The sequence below is a fragment of the Zootoca vivipara genome, chromosome 12, assembly GCF_963506605.1.
Source record: "Zootoca vivipara chromosome 12, rZooViv1.1, whole genome shotgun sequence".
In the NCBI taxonomy this organism is placed as follows: Eukaryota; Metazoa; Chordata; class Lepidosauria; order Squamata; family Lacertidae; genus Zootoca; species Zootoca vivipara.
The window spans coordinates 21044563-21062320 of NC_083287.1; the positions used below are offsets into that span (position 1 = coordinate 21044563).

The window sequence follows — 17758 nt, forward strand, 5'->3', positions numbered from 1 at the left end:
CATTTTAACATATCAACATATATTGACAGCCCCCCCCAAAAAAAAAATAAAGAAGAGAAGATGGTCAAAATCAGAAGAATATGAAGGAACTAAATCCTAAATGGGCTGTGAAAAAGAGTTTGCATAATTTCTCCCACTGATGCTATATACACAAAAGGAAGAGGAATGTTTTATTAAAAGTCTTGGCTTGAGTTGGTAGAAATGTTTACAGCCAACTGTTTTTGTGGGACTGAGGCAACAGTAGGTTACACCCAAGCTGCTAAAAGCTTCCCAGCTGGTCTTCAGCTTTTCCTGTAGATATTATTGGATTTGTAGAAATGGCCCTCAGTGCTTCAGAGGTGGCATTAACATTCTTTGCTTGCTTGGGGGGGGGGAATTCTTGCTCATTTGGGGGAGGGGGGAGTTGCTTCACACCTGACAGTCTTCAGAGATTCTCAGACAAACTTCCACACACAGTCTGAACTCTCTAGGAGAACTATTTAGGAGTCTTGCCAACTATCCCTGTTTCAAAAATTCAAGGTCTTGGCTTCTCCTGTGGCTAGAATTTCAGGGAAACTAACCTGGGAGCTGTTTATTTAGCCTTGGATGTATGTAGCATCTTAGAGCTTGTAGAGTCCAGTCATTAAGATGGTTGCTTCACAGTAGACTTGCTCCATTGAGTGGCTTGGGAATTATTGCTGGGGTGGGCGAAGCTGAAGTTTAGTTTAAACAGTTAATGACCACATTGGTTATAAAAGTGAATGCTTTTTGTCTGCATACTAAATATAGCTATTTGACAACGGCTGATACTATTGTCTTCAGCACACTGGTTTCCAAATTTCTGGGCTGGTTCACAGTTTACATGGCTTGTGTATTCGCCATATGTACAGTGGTAAACTTTCTAAAGGGTGAAGCAAAAGACTTAAAAAATAAATAAATCTGGCCTTCGCTTCCTAGCATGTATCCTTATATGTTCATCAGCTTTACCCAACTGGTGCCCTCCAGATGTGGTGGAACTGGTGGAAATTAGTTCTGCTAATGGGAATTAGTTCTGCAGAACTGGCACTTTTACACAACGCCAATGCCACTTGTAAAGAATTGATCTTCCAGTGTGGCAGCGTCTACAGTCTGTAACTCCTTGCCCATGGACACAAGGCAGGCTTCTTTACTGTATTGGTTTTGCCACCTACACCCCCCCTTTTAACCCTTACCCAAATATGCAAGGTTGACACACATTTTAAATAGACAATTAAGATCAAAGCTGCTGGTGTTGTAGCTTACAAACCTTTCATCTCAGTAGTAGCCAATAGGAATTACAACAACATTGTAGCTAATAGGAATTACAGTACGGGATCTCTGCTGCAAAGCTTAACGGTTTCAAGCATTTGGCACAGCTATAGTTTAGCTCCCGCCTGGAAACCTATGTCCCCACTGTGAAAGGACGTGTGGATCCAGAATTGGCCTCCACAGTTTTAAATCTTCACAGAGGATTTCCAAACTTCAGTCTCCTTTTTTGCATCCTGTGCACCTAGTGGCACTTGTGCTAAGGGTGATCCAGCACCCAGGCTATTGCTGGTGACTGAGGTGGGAGTAAAATGTGCCTGAAGTACCAATTTGTTCCTTAACTTAGTGCAGCAGCTATCATTTAACTGTGTTGCAGCTCCACTCAACATGCAAATAGGGTTCATTCAAAGTGATGAATCTTGGGATTCTTACAATAATAGTGTTCTACTAGCTTCCAGGTGGCGCTGTGGGCTAAACCACTGAGCCTAGGGCTTGCTGATCAGAAGGTCGGCGGTTCGAATCCCTGTGACGGGGTGAGCTCCCGTTGCTTGGTCCCAGCTCCTGCCAACCTAGCAGTTCGGAAGCACATCAAAATGCAAGTAGATAAATAGGAACCGCTACAGCGGGAAGGTAAACGGTGTTTCCATGTGCTGCTCTGGTTTGCCAGAAGCGGCTTTGTCATGCTGGCCACATGACCTGGAAGCTATACGCCGGCTCCCTCGGCCAATAATGCGAGATGAGCGCGCAACCCCAGAGTCAGTCATGACTGGACCTAATGGTCAGGGGTCCCTTTACCTTTACCTTTTACTAGCTTCCACCAGCTGGTGACTTATGCTTTCTCTCTGCTTTACATGTATGCTTTTAAACATACTCAGCATGCCTTAACATGTGCTAAAACACACAATTTGTGTTGCTCAGGGATTACCGTTTTCCTACAAATAATTTTGATGCACTACATTAAGAAGATGGTTCGTCTTCTGCTTCAGCTTTGGGTTTACTGACTTATTGTCTGATTTCTTTCTCTTACTTTCTACCACTAGGAATTAGGTAGTAGCAGAGTTCCATATTTCCTAAAATGCTGATTTGGCAGATAATTGATTAGATTCTTTCTTTTTCCAGTGTTGGAAGTTACCTAATTTCCTTGTTCTACTCTGAAAGCAGATGTGAACATAAAGAAAATAAGCATATCTAAGCTTCAGTTCCTTGCATTCAGTGTTTCATCTAACCTGTTTGTCTCAACCCTTCCTGAATCCATTGTGCCTGCAGTGGATAATAGGGGCGGAGTGACAGAGTGAACATACTGAGCTTGGGTGAAAATAATCCACAATTTTACCAAATGCCATTCCTTCAGCAGTTTGACATTAAGAGGGTAGGTTGTTCTCAGCTGGATATACCCACAGGAGGAAGAATGGTGCAATACAGGGTGATGTAGGTCAGTGTTTCTCAACCTTTTTTGGGCCAAGGCACACTTGTTCCATGAAAAAAATCACGAGGCACACCACCATTAAAAAAGTTAAAAAATTTAACTCTGTGCCGCCCTATATTGACTATATAATTATGACTGTAAGAAACACTTGCCAATTGCTGTGTTGGTTGCAATCTCCTGTAATAAGGCTTCACAAGCCGCTGATTTCTCTGCCAGCACAATCCTTTGCTCAGCAAGTTTCAGGTTGAGCTCATCCAGCCAGCTTCTAAATTTGTCTAAATTTTAGTTTAGTTTGTCTAAATTTTGCCGCGATGTGCGGCGACGAGAAGGGCAATTTGCATTGTCACGTGCCTGGCGGCCGCCAATAAACATCACTAACCCGCCTCGCGTCGTGACCCGCTCGCCCCGCGTCGTGACCCGGCCGGCTTCCTTTCCGGTGGGTCAGCGCTGCGTATTGGCGGCTGCCAGGCACGTGACAATACAAATCGCCCTTCTCGTCGCCGCACGTCGCAGCACACCAGCTAGCGTCTCGCGGCACACTAGTGTGCCGTGGAACAGCGGTTGAGAAACGCTGATGTAGGTCAACTCTGCTGCTCCTACCAAAGGACTGCGGATGTGGCTATTATGCATCCTAGTCGCAGGGCAGGTTTTGTAAGATAATTCCCCCAGGAGTTTAGAATGTGATCCTATAGTTTGCTGCCTCTTGCATAGGGCAGGGACTGTACTAGGTATGACAGCATATACAGAGCAAAAAACAAAATAATTTATGTGAAGGCAATACTCTAGTACTGTTTCCCTTCAGCAGCTCATTTGGAGCACAACAACACTTTAGCAAGAAACATCCATACAGCAGCTGGTGAAAAAGCATGTAATTGCCTCTGAAGACTTCTCCAGTGCTGGTTTATTTTTGTAATTTAGGGAGTGGAAAGATTGTTTCTTCCCAGTTTGTCTCTCACTATGTCCTTGCCCCCAACACAGTGAAAGCTGCATGCTGCTTTATGTGTTTTCGTCATTTTTGTTTTTAACCAGGGTAGTCAATCTGGTGCCCTCCAGATGTTGGAGTGCTATGCAGGGGTGTAGTGGGAGGGCTGGGGGTCATGCCCCCGGGTGCATTTTTGAGAGGAGGCACAACCAGGCACCCCCCCCCCACAGGCTCCCTCATTGGAGCCTGGCTCTGGTGTGCAAGGGAGCTGCCGCGCCTCTCCTGCACTGGGCTGCATGCAGGAGGGAGCAGGCAGCTCCCTCATTCCCAGACGCAGCTCTGCTGCTGGGTCAGGTCTGACCCGGAAGGCAGAGAGGAGGGGGAGAGTCACGGCAGCGTTGCTGTCCCTCTTCTAAGCTGGGCAGTGCCGTGTGAGGATACTGCTGAGGCGTGCCCTGCATGCATGTACAGTACTAGGTGGCAGGAGTGTACGCTCCACCGCTGGTGCAACCACCGGCGGAGGAAGGGGGTGTGGTGGGTGCAGCCTGCCCTGGGTGTCATCCCGGGGGTGTGTGACATCGCCACGCCACCCCCTGGAATGCTCACCCTGCCCCAGTGGGCAGCTAGCCCTGCCTCTGGGTGCACAGCATGTGCGCCGCTCCAGGTGCCGGAGTAGCTAGCTCCACCTCTGGGTGCAGCTCCAGCCATCTCTAACTATTGGCCATGCTGGCTAGGGTTACTGGATTATGGAGTCCAAGAACATCTGGAGGGTGCCACGTTTGCTATCTCTGATTTCTGATGAGTTAATAAATCTGCCCTTGGTTTTTTGCAAGAGCATTGTTTTATGTGTGATGGACGAAGAACTCTGCTTTGAGCTAAGACTATTATTTTCACTTAACCATAATGGTTTTGTGGTGCTTCTGACAGCTATCAAATGCATTGTGGAATAAACCTTTGTGGTTGGTATGTACACATGTGTATAAATTCTATTTACACGTGCATATGCACTAGTAAAAAGAGAATATGTTTCGCAAGAAACTAGAGGTGTCACATTCCTGTGCACAGCAGAAATGGTGTAATGGCAAGTCACATCAAGTACATTGTGGTTCCCATTTTACTGATAGCTGAGGGTAAGGAGATTGAGAGTAAGGCATAGCAATTTTATTTCTCGACTATTTTTTATTAATACAATTTTTGATGACTACAATTGAAGTAACATGCCAGTAAAAATAAAAACGAAGTCCAATTCGTGAAAGGAAACATTTTTGACTATATAATTTATTAATACAAATATACTGAACTGCCAGATATGATGTATAAGTCTGAAGAAAAGCTGACCAAATGCTATTGTATTGTTCTTTGTTCACATTGATGCATTGCCAGCTTGGACGTGGACAGGGAGTACTGATCATTAATCCATTGTTGTATGGGAAGTGATCTCTCCTTCCAGTATTGAAGCACCATGTGTTTGGCAGATCCTAGTGCATGCCTGCCTGACCTGTATTTCATGAAGCACAGCAGTTTAACTCAGGTTAGTTACAGTTGAACAATTACCTGGATACTGGTTGCTCAGCCCCAGTAATTTGTCCAGAAGAGCACACACGTTTCTGTATTGCTGTAGAGGCGTATAAATAATTTGGACATTTGCTTTGTTTTTTAAAACTACATTAGGTGAATTTTCAAATCAAGATACAGACATAATGGCCAATATGTTCATTTTAATGGACCATGTTGTAATTCTTGGAATTTAGGAACACCCACGCAACTGTTGCATGATAGACAGATGGTTAAAATCTTTTACACCAAGTGGTGACAGCTTCCCTACTGAGAGAAGATGGGGAATCTTGTCTTTTTGACTAAGATTTAATGTAAACCACCAAGTGCTGAGGAAATTATTTTCATGGAAGAAAAAAAAATACTTTAGTGACTGTCAGTTACAGATTTGCCAGGGAAAAAATGTAATTACTTTTGATTGGCTGAGCAATACAGCTTTTCTTCAATCAGGTGTTCTGTACTTGGCTCATTTGCTAATTCTTCTAGGCTGCATGGTTTTAACAAATAATATTCAGCAAATAGGCATGGGGTTATCAAGTAAGTACGGTATGCAGATGCAAGAGAAGCTCTCCATCCTATCTCTTCCCCAGCAGCTCTCTGACCACTCTGAAAAACCTTTCCAGAGGGCAAGAAGACTCTTAGTAAAGACTTGGGATATAAGGTAAGGAGCTTTGGTGAGAAAGGAGAGTCAGGAGAAATTGGATGGAAGAGGTAGTTGGTTAAGCATCGGATCTCCTACCTCTTCCAGGCCTGGCCACAGACTGCTCTGACCTTGCCTCTCACCTGACCTTTGTTGTCGCCTCTGCTTGCTTGCCTGCCTGACCTTATAATGGACCTGGATACTGCTTTGGTTACTCCTGGCAAGTCTCCCGTTTATTCAGGGGCCTAGTGAAAACAGGGCATCTGTACTGAGAAGACACAGTGTATATATATTTTTTGTCATGCAAGAGAAACTAAAACCTCACTGTCCAGTGTTCATTATCAGTCTCAGCTCTGTCTTCCCACCTCTTTCTCAGTTCAGCTTGGCTCCCTCTCTCTACAGCAAAATTCTGATGCCAGTGCACAGCAAGCAAATGGTGCAATTGGCTGCTAGGCCCTGGAAAATAGGCTCCTCCTCTCTCTTTGTCGATTAGCCTTGACTATAGTATCTGTCTCCTTTTTTTGTTGCCTTATCATCGGGGTGGGTGGTGTGTCAGCACCCCTGGCCAATCTTAGGGGGAGTTTGATCCCCGTTTTCCATTTTCCACATCTCTGGTGCAATCTCAAGTAAAAGTATTTACAATTTTGAATGTTTCGTGTGTGTAGTTGAGTAGGCTTTCAAAAATGGTAAGGGAGGTAAGGGAAATCAACAGGACTTGTGAAGGAAGAAGCATAAAGTGACAAACTATATTGGAGAAAGCAGTTGTAGAGATGATGATTTACAAGTAGCCTCAATTATATCATTAGGCCTACTCATGGAGAAGGACTTCATTCATCTAGAGATCATCCCCTTGGAAACAGGCTTCCCTTTTCACAGATATATTTGTTCCAGAGGCCAGTTTGAACACAGAATTTTATGAATTGTTTATAAGGATGGTAGGCTGGTTTGTATACAGCTGAACATGTAGCTTTTTCTGAAAAAAAGTTTACTACTGTAATATCAAGCTGTCTTCCCATTCAGCAACAGTTTCACTTGCAACTTGTCGTGTCTTAGATGATTCAGGCTGGAATCCTTTGCACACTTTATCAGGAATAAGCCCTGTTAGATTCAGTAAGGTTTATTTCTGCACAGACCTGCATAGACCTTCATTCTTGCTTTCTGTACTTAGTACATTATGCTGAAATCGTGGCTCATTTCTCTCTGAATACATATTTTCCTAAGGATGTCATCACACTGCAGTTCACATGGTTGCGGTTAGGCAGCCCAGCCCAGTGAGCAGAAATTTGGTGAGGTTTAAGGGGGAGGGGTAGCTTTTGCGAGTGAAGTGAGCAGGGGTGCGGGCCCTAGTTGTTGCTTTTTTAACATCTTGTTTCTCTCAACCTATAGCTCCCTTAATCCCTTACATTTGTTTTCTCAACTGCTATTTTGAGCGAGTAATGCTAGTTGTATAAAGTAAAGGACTTAAACATTGCAGTTTGATGAAATTAAACACCATGAACTCTTTTTCTGCATCATTGCCTAGAGTAGACTGAGTGAAATACAGGCATAACTAAAAAAAGGGTCAACATATCCTTTAGAGAAATTATTGTAGGGGTATTTGCTTTTTTATTAGCCTGATATTGTGCTGTGATAAACTATTACAGTAAGAGCCATATCGTGATTTTATAGCGGGCAAAGCATAATTTATGATACCACATTTCTTTAAAAGTTGGCAGCATGCTGTACCTGTGAGGCTTCTTTATGATAAGCCTCTAAATTTGGTCTTTTAAGTTCTTGATAATACAGAGAAAGTGGCCTAGTAGCTAAAATAAACATCACTGTTTATTTTAAATCATAACTTGCATCTGTCACATGATCGGTAGCTATTGGAATGAGAAACTGGAGAGTAGCAGAAAGGGATTTCATAGCTGGTAAAGCAACCATGCTGAACCCACTAGGGTTGCTGTGGGGGCCGCTAGCTGTTTGAAATATTTGTGCAAAGTTTTTTTGCAATGTATCATTTTTTAATGTCGGAAATGGAAATCATGGATTAATGGGCCGGACTTTAAAGAGATCTGTTCAACCCAAATAGCAGATCGATACTTTTTTTCTTTTTTCTTTAAGGTGAGGGTTAAAATCAAATATTTGTTTTATTAAGATCATGTCCAGGTATGTGTGCAAGGCTGCACATCTCAGGGGGGGATTTTTCATAAGGGAGAAAAGGCTTCTCTATAAAAGATGGGAGTTTCTTAACAGACACCGTGACATTTCTTTCAAAATGCACAACTTTCCCCTTTGGTGTTAGGCAGAGAGGAAGCACACTTTGGTGTTATGCAGAGAGGAAACGCATAATATGACAGACTTCTCAGTCTGCATGTGCCAGTGTAAATTTTCCCTGTAACAAAAAATAAAACTACAGTTGCATGCAACAGGTGGCCAAGGGTCTATAATTAGACCTGTAGCTTGAAGAATATAAAATAATAGGAAAGAATAGATAATCTTTTCAGTTTCCAGGCAGCATCTATAAATCTTTATTACATATTGATAAACTGATCTTTCTACTGAGCAGTAAATGCCTTCATTCTTTTTAATGTGACAGCTAATTTTGGTTCTCTAACCATTACTGTCTATTCATAAATAAAGTAATTATCCTTTTGTCTTTTCTAATGGGATATGTTGTCATCTGGCTCTGATGTGCTTTGTGCTGTATGTGACTGTCTTATTTATTTTATGGAGTGCTACTAATGAAAGGCAAATAAACTTCAAAAAAAGTTTTTTAATTCTAAAATAATGTAATTTCTGAGTAATAGGCTAACTTGTAAAGGAACAATTCTTTCAAGTACATGGGCAATTTATTCTGAAGACTGTGTGGTACCAAATACTTTGTTATCTACTCACCCATTCACTTCTTTCCTCTGTGCTCACCAAATTTGCTACAACAAAACTGACAGGTGTGGGATGCAAAGGGTTAAGTGCAGTCAAGTCACAACAATCCCTAGATAGTCCACTTGGAGGACTGAGGAGGAGGATATGACTAAGCGTAGTTTCCTCTTCCTTCACATGCAAATGAGTTGAGGAAGTGGCAGATAAATCCTGAAGGAAACAGCCATTTTCCCTCTCTTGGACCAGACCTCTTGGACTACACACATCTTAGTGAGTCTCTCCCTCAAGGCCTCCAGCCTAGAGAGAGAGATGAGATGGAGTCTCACTTCTTATAAGTGAACTTCACAATGTATATATTACCTTTTAACTAAGCAAGTCTACCTCTTGAGTGTGCTGTACCTCGAGATGCTTGTAAGTAAACATCTTTTATACTTTTAAGAGCATTGTGTTGTGTCTTTCCTTTTAAGAGGGAAAAAGGGGAAATACCAGGAAAATACACTTTATTTTAGTGGCTTAAATCAAGCCTGCGCAAACGTTCTTCTGCTGTGTATTTTGCAAAAGGGGAATGTTTTACTCTGCTAAAGTTTTGTGCTTGCTAGCGCAAGCGGGGATAGGATATATTAAACAATATCTCCTCATCCACATTCCTGAACATTCCCACATAGGGTTATTGCGGCCCAGAGTTGCGTATTTTGTGTATTTTTGAAGGATTGATTTGGATTGTGATTTTGAACTCTGTAGGATTTTTCCAGTTAGGATTTCCTGGTTGAGCACATGGTCTCTTTGTTCTGCAGTGTGCTTGGGGGATTAACTACCCCTCCCCTCCCTCAGAGTTTACAGCACTGAGAAAGCTCAGAGGTAGTGAAGATATTTTTGAGATTTTGAATTTGATTTTTGAAAGATTTTTGAATTTTGGAAATTTTTGAAGTTTTAAGATGGCAAGCTCCAGTTTTGATAGTGAGGCAAGACCAAGTTTTATGCTGCTGGATGACAATAATTTTGTGCAGTGGAAGCAGCGCGTTTTAGTTTATCTTGCTGCTAGGCGTGTTCTGCAGGCCATTAAGGAAGAAAAGCCTACAGGAACCGATGCAGAAGCTTTAGCTAAGATAGAAGCTTGGAGTATTAAAAATGATGAAGCCAAGCACATAATTTTGAGCAGTTTGAGGAATGAGCATCTATCAATGATAAATTTTGAAGATGATGCATCTAAGATCCTAGAGGACATTGAACGCATTTATGCACAATCTACAGAGAGTTCCTATAGATACTTGTTGGATAAGTTACTCAAGTTGAAGATGAATTCTAGAGAAGAGTTTACAGAGCATTTTAAGAATTTTTCTGAGATTGTTCAAAGAATTGCCCTTACTCCCAGAGCCTTTGATGATGTGACTAAAGTAACGTTTATGCTTGCATCATTGGGACCTACGTTTGCTCCATTTAAAAGTATAATGGATCACACAAAGGATTTAACTTTTAATGAGCTTATCAACCATTTAAGAGAGGAATGCAGAGATAGCCTTGATTCTCAAGAAAGGAATCCAAGGAGGAAGGATAGCAGCTATGCATCCAAGCATTTTGGAAAGTCCAGACAGACATCTAGAGAAATAATTTGTTTTAAATGCAATGGGAAAAACCACATAGCAAGGAACTGCAAGAGTCAAAATGGGGATAAAGTTGAATCCCACCCCTCAAAACCACAAGGTGTTAAAAAGGGGAGTCATGAGCAAACCATGTTGATGCAGGAGAGGAGTTTAGCTGTCCAGGATTGTGAAAATAAGCGCAATAAGTGGATTCTTGACAGTGGAGCGAGTTCTCATTTCTGTTATGAAAAGGAGTATTTTAATGAGATTAATGGGGATGAAACCTCTGAAATTGAGATTGCTGATGGCAACATTGTAAAGGCAATTGGTTCAGGAACTGTGAATTTGAAATTCAACGTAGATCATGAAACAATTAATACTAAGATAACTGAAGTTAAGTTTGCACCAAAGCTTAATTGCAACTTACTCAGCGTGTCCAGTTTGGACAGGAAAGGTTTTAAAATTACATTTGAAAAAGGACAATGTATTGTGACTAAGCATGATGAAGTTTATGTTCAAGGCACACTAAAGGATGGTGTATATGAGCTTAATGTTTCAGAGAACCAGCAGAACCAGTCTGCAAAGGTGGCGCAACCAAGTCAAAAGGACGAAGGAAGTCTGGAACTCTGGCACAAGAGACTTGGACACAGAGACACCAACGTTATTCTGGAACTACAGAAAGGTGATCTTGTGAGAGGTCTGCAGGTAAAGCAAAGCAACACAAATACACCAACATCAAAATGTATAACTTGTGTTAGTGAGAAAGCAACTAAACCTTCTTTCCCACGTTGTGCAGAGAAGAGAAGCACTAAAGTATTGGACATTGTCCATACAGATCTATGTGGACCAATGAATGTGTCTTCTCTAGGAGGTAATAAATATATTTTGATATTTTTGGACGATTTCTCGAGATTCTGCGTAGCCTACTTTATCAAGGAGAAGAGTGAGACAGTGGAATTGTTCAGGGACTATCTTAACATGGTCAAGAACAAGTTCCAGCGAGCCCCTTCCATTTTAATGTCCGATAATGGTGGGGAATTTTGTTCACATGAGATGCAGGCCGTCATGGCTAGAGAAGGCATATCACACGTGACCACAGTTGCCTACACACCCCAACAAAACTCAATTGCAGAGAGGAAATTTAGATCCATTTTGGAAATGACAAGGTGCATGCTAAAGGAAGCTAACTTGTCACACAGGCTGTGGGGTGAAGCGGCTCGTTGCTCAGTCTATCTTCAGAACAGACTGCCCACAAAAGGCGCAGAGCGCACACCATTTGAACTTTGGCATGGAAAAGCCCCAAATTTGTCACATATACGTGTATTTGGAAGTTTGTGCTACTATCATGTGCCCAAGGAGCACAGACACAAACTTGATTCCAGAGCGAAGGCAGGGATCCTAGTTGGGTACGCTTCTGGAGGAAAAGGATATAGAGTCTTGGATCCGCAAACTGGCAAGACAAGTTCGCAGCATGTAATTTACTTCGATGAGCAAGGCAAAGTTGATACAAAGGACACTGCCATTGATTGTTCCAAGGAGCCACAGGATGAGGAATTTGTGATTTTTCCTTTTGAACCAATACAAAGTACTAATCCAACTTCTAGTGTCGTAGCACCCCCTATAGGTGACACCCGAGAAGACGTGGAGGTCCAGGCCCCTGGCAGCACCAGAGACGAAGATGATGACGAGCAGCTGTATGGGGATATGCCACTGCTGGAGGAGGATGAGGAAGCTGATGCGGTCGAAAGACCAGAGGTCAGACGCTCATCCAGAACCAACAGAGGTGTTCCACCATTACGGCTGTCCTACCTTACAAGGTCGGCGTCTCCACAGGAACCTTCCAAATGGGAAGAGATAGAGAGGATGCCACCAGATGAAGCCAGTCTCTGGAGGAAAGCTGCTCAGGAGGAGATAGATGCACTTCATCGGAACAGGACCTGGACACTCACAGAACTACCTCCTGGTAAGGAAGCAATTGGAAGTAAATGGGTGTTCAAGGTTAAAAAGGGTTCAGAAGGGGAGGTGCAACGCTACAAAGCTAGGCTTGTGGCACAAGGTTTTTCCCAGAAGTATGGAGAGGATTACGATCAAGTGTTTGCACCGACAGTTCGATACAGCAGTGTCAGACTACTTTTAAGTATTGCAGCATCTAAGCAAATGTCAGTTTACCATATTGACATTGCGACAGCCTTTCTTCACGGCGAAATTTCTGAGCAGATTTATATGAAGCAGCCCAAAGGTTTCATTAAACCAAATGAGGCACATCTAGTGTGCAAGCTGCAGAAAGGACTTTATGGTTTGAAGCAAGCAGCGAGGGCTTGGAACCAGAAACTCCATGAGATGCTGGTGCAGCTTGGGTACAAGCAAGGGACTGCTGATAAGTGCTTGTACACCAAACAAAGGAATGGACAGTTTTCGTACATTTTAGCCTTTGTTGACGACCTTTTAATTTCTACGTCAAATGAGAAAGACTATAAAGACATAGTCAAACACCTCAACAGGGAAGTAGAGGTCAAGGAACTTGGAAAAGTGAAATACTACTTGGGAATTCAAGTTGAGAGAGAAGAGGATGGATCGTTCTTACTCAGTCAAAGGCAAAAGATAACTGAACTGATTGAAAGCATGCAGATGCAGGACGCACACCCAGTTGCGACACCGATGGCCACAGACTTCTTGAAGAATCAACAAGGTTCGAAGTTGCTGCCAAACAACACGCAATACAGGTCAGCGATTGGCAAACTTTTGTATTTGGTTACCACATGCAGACCTGACCTGGCAAGTGCAGTGGGGATCCTAAGTAGGAAAGTAAGTTGTCCCACTGAGCATGATTGGGCTGGAGTTAAGAGGGTTGTTCGTTATCTAAAGGGAACCATGGACTGTAAATTAAAACTGCCAGCTGTCAGAGACCCTAAACTGCTTGGGTACACTGATGCGGATTGGGCTGGGGACAATAAGGATTATAAATCCACAAGTGGCTATGTTTTTATGTATGGGGACGGAGCTATTGCATGGGGCAGCTATAAACAGAAATGTGTAGCTTTATCGTCCACAGAATCTGAGTACATTGCGGCTTCGGAAGCTTGCAGAGAGATCCCCTGGCTGGATCAGCTCCTGAAGGACTTTGGCGTGCCAAGAACGGGACCTGTCAGCTTGATGGAGGACAATCAGAGCAGTATGAAGCTGACACAAAGTGAAAAGTTCCTTGCACGCACCAAACACATTGGGGTCAGGTACCACTACATACGCCAGGTGATCGAGGATGGACTTGTTGAAATGTGTTACTGCAACACTGACCAGATGACTGCAGATGTCCTAACAAAGCCCCTGCCAAGAGAGAAGTTCCAGGATCTTCGTGGCAAGCTGGGACTCTTGGGTGGTTGATTAAAGTTATTTATGTATGTTTTTGTGTATGTTGTGAATTGCCTGAGAAGGGGTTTGTGGGATGCAAAGGGTTAAGTGCAGTCAAGTCACAACAATCCCTAGATAGTCCACTTGGAGGACTGAGGAGGAGGATATGACTAAGCGTAGTTTCCTCTTCCTTCACATGCAAATGAGTTGAGGAAGTGGCAGATAAATCCTGAAGGAAACAGCCATTTTCCCTCTCTTGGACCAGACCTCTTGGACTACACACATCTTAGTGAGTCTCTCCCTCAAGGCCTCCAGCCTAGAGAGAGAGATGAGATGGAGTCTCACTTCTTATAAGTGAACTTCACAATGTATATATTACCTTTTAACTAAGCAAGTCTACCTCTTGAGTGTGCTGTACCTCGAGATGCTTGTAAGTAAACATCTTTTATACTTTTAAGAGCATTGTGTTGTGTCTTTCCTTTTAAGAGGGAAAAAGGGGAAATACCAGGAAAATACACTTTATTTTAGTGGCTTAAATCAAGCCTGCGCAAACGTTCTTCTGCTGTGTATTTTGCAAAAGGGGAATGTTTTACTCTGCTAAAGTTTTGTGCTTGCTAGCGCAAGCGGGGATAGGATATATTAAACAATATCTCCTCATCCACATTCCTGAACATTCCCACAACAGGAAGTGCAAGGAGTGCAGCTTGATAACAAAAAGTCAGACAATTACGAAGTATTTTATTCAGTGAACATGTGGTGAAGAACAATGAAAATAATCTTGGAGAATATGTTTTAATTTTAGTCATTTGATCATTTGAAAAGCTTCATCAAGGCAGTCAACCCAGCTGGCTAAAAAAGAGGCAAGACTACAGAGGAAGACAGATGCTGCTTCTGAGCCGAGCTTTCCAAAATAAATAACACAATACAAAAACCAAAAAATAAAAATAATAAAATTACTCTGACACAGTTCCAAACTTTACACAACAGCGGCTTAACAAGAGACCACTTATTGTGCCATTCTCTTTTCTCTCTTTAGTTTTGAGATCTAGGATGCAAGTAGATGTTAATTTGTTTTGCATTTTAATAAACAGTACAATGGTTGGTGGCAAATTAATTCATACGATTTAGCACCCTTTGTCAGTTCTTGTGTCATGGAACAATTTTTAAGTGAGAGTACTGATGCAGAGCTCAGCCAGCAAAGCGTAACAGCAGCAGGCTGATGCCTATTTATATTTTATTAGCATCTATCTCATCCATTAACTTCCCCAAACTCTATCAACTTAATTTGTAAGCCTCATAGTTTATTCTCTTTCAGATTAACTCCTTTTATCATTTCATTTGGAAATATGTGGCATCTGTAGGACTCCTCACAGCACTGAAATCTTTAATTTTTTATGTATCTTGCAACATGTGAAAGCTCCCCCCTCAGTTGATATGAAGCTCTTTGTGCAATGAATGTGTATGAGAAGCTGGTGAGAAGTTTGTCGCTTAGAACACCTGTCAAACGTACGCACATTGATCAAGAACTGTGGCTGAAATCAGAAGCTAATGAGAGCATTTCTTCCCCTTTTAAAGCTATTCCTTTTCTCAAGAAAAGCTACCGTACATCTGATCTATAGAAATGTACAGTTGCTGTTTCTAGTAAATTTTCCTTGTATCACTTTGCATGAACTGCTGACAAGGAATGTTCAGTTCACAGCTTTTTTGTGACAATTTATATCCAGTTCTATCCGCAAAGGTGAATATTTGAATGAAATATGGACAGGTCTTCTCTTTTTCATCCACATATTCCAAATGTGTATATATAATTGTATATTTGACTAGTTCAATTTTGTTGTACTTGGGCATTATTGTAGTCAATAAAAGGGTTCAGATATTTTCCTATTTCCAAGCCGTACAGATTGCATTTTAGTATTTGGCCTGTCCCCCTTTTCTTTTTTACTGCTGGCCTGGGATTACTTTTTTTTCTTTTGGTGCTGTTCCATTTCCCATTGTCCCTTCCCTTATACCTGCATCCTTCTAAGTGTAGGTATGTACAGTCTGGTAATTTGAAGGAATTTGATTTTGGGGGTACTTTTATGGTATTTGCATAGGCCAGGGGCAGAAGCCTTATGTAGCTGCTTATAGGCCTTGCTTTGCTTGCCAATAGTTCACATGTAACACTAAGCCGTTTGTTTAGAACAGGGATGTCCAACTTCCAAGAGACTGCAATCTACTCTGATTAAAAAAAACTGGCAGTTATCTGTCCATTGTATTCACCATAGTTGTTGAGCTTTTTGGGGGGAGGAAGACTCAAAGCTTTTTTTTTGGACCTGTAGGACATCCCTGGTTTGGGATAACTATCGTTTGAGTTAAAATGTTAATCCAGCCCAGGAGGCTGATCATGACTTGCTGTCTTATAAACCATGGTTTGCTTTAACTATGTCTTGCAATGGGTCAGAATAATAATAATAATAATAATAATAATAATAATAATAATAATAATAATAATAATAATAAATACTTTATTATTTATACCCCGCCCATCTGGCTGGGTTTCCCCAGCCACTCTGGGCGGCTTCCAACAGAAAAATAAAATAAAATAATCTATTAAACATTAAAAGCCTCCCTAAACAGGGCTGCCTTCAGATGTATTCTAAAAATCTGGTAGCTGTTTTTCTCTTTAACATCTGATGGGAGGGTACCGAGAAGGCCCTCTGCCTGGTTCCCCGCAACTTGGCTTCTCGCAACGAGGGAACCGCCAGAAGGCCCTCGGTACTGGACCTCAGTGTCTGGGCAGAACGATGGGGCTGACACAAGAATCCAACTGGGTTTGTTCTTAACTGTGATTTGTTTGGCTACCCTGACCCAATCAAGCTGGAAAACAAACTGAGCTTTGGAGGAACAAGCCATGGCTTGTTTACTCATCTGTGAGATGATATCTCACATGGCTCAAGGTTTGCTGAACTAACAATGTTTAAAACAAGCCATGGCTTAACATATGTGAGTGCTGCCACTGTATTAAGGAAATTCTATACCAACTTGGATGTGTTTATTTCTGCTTATAATACGTACAGTAGTTGTAAAATAATGCCCTCTAAATTATTGGGTAATACAGTCATACCACATGTTGCGTCCGCTGCAGGTTGCTTTTTTCCGGTTTGCGAACGCAGCGGACCCGGAAGTGTTTACTTCCGGGTTTGTCCGCGCGCGCATGCACAGAAGTGTTCTGCGCGCTTCACACATGGGCAGAAGCTCTTTATTGTGCTTTTGCGTATGCGCGAAAGCGCCGCTTGGGTTGCGGACTTTTCGGGGTGCGAATGGCACCCCAGAATGGATCTGATCTGCAACCCGAGGTACCACCTGTACACAAGAGTAATAATTACTGAGGTAGGAGATGGAATATATTTGTGTGGTGAGATATTCATCTTCTTTGTTGTTCTTTGAGCTCAGTCCTCTCCTGGTCTATCAGAACTTTGCCTTTATTTCAGATTCTGGCTCAGCTTCTTTTCTAGATTGTTTTTGTTAAGCATTTGCTGGTGGCTGCTATAAGTATTCGTCATAGTTGCTGCATTAGCTGATATTCCATGGTATTTGCTGAAACATATAATAAACTGAAAAAGCAGGCCTGTAAACTGGGCATAGTGCAGTTTAGGGGCTTTGGTTGATCACTGTTTTGTCCCATGAGAAAAGCCATAAACCATCTTCCTAGCCAGTGTGTGATCATATTATTTAAATATACTTTAGGGAAATCTCTCTGTCCCCAATACAACTACTCAACTAGTAAGAAATGAGAACAAAGGCAAGGAGGAAAATAATTTATGTTGAAATTATACACTTGTGTAAGCCAAATCTTATACTGTACTGCTGAGATACACATTTTTTCTAATGTCTTTAACTGTCTTACCTAATTATTACATGTTTGGGTAATAATGTTCCTGAACATTAATAGTGATGACCCTTCTAATATGAAGAGGCAAAAGTATATGTACTCCCTAATTTGCAGTTCATGCTTTTCCAGTACCCTGTTTATTCTCTCTAAAGTTTTAGATACTATAATAAAAGTAAGCACAAGGAATTCATCTTTGTGGAAATTCCAGATTTATCTTGAATATTTAATACTGATTTGTTTAATAGTGTTATTTATTATGCTCCTTCAAAGTTAAAAGAGAAACTGGGAATGT

At 41.9% G+C, this 17758-nt stretch overlaps 1 protein-coding gene and 1 long non-coding RNA gene across 4 annotated transcripts in view; both read left to right on the forward strand.

Moving 5' to 3' along the window:
• RFTN1 (raftlin, lipid raft linker 1) overlaps positions 1-17758 on the forward strand; it is a 110521-nt gene that overhangs the window by 13953 nt on the left and 78810 nt on the right. The gene's annotated exons all lie outside the window — the stretch shown is intronic.
• LOC132592854 (uncharacterized) lies at positions 409-15803 on the forward strand. Its single transcript, XR_009558381.1, has 3 exons — positions 409-2695; positions 3270-8735; positions 14281-15803. It is a non-coding gene; the product is annotated as an uncharacterized LOC132592854 (long non-coding RNA).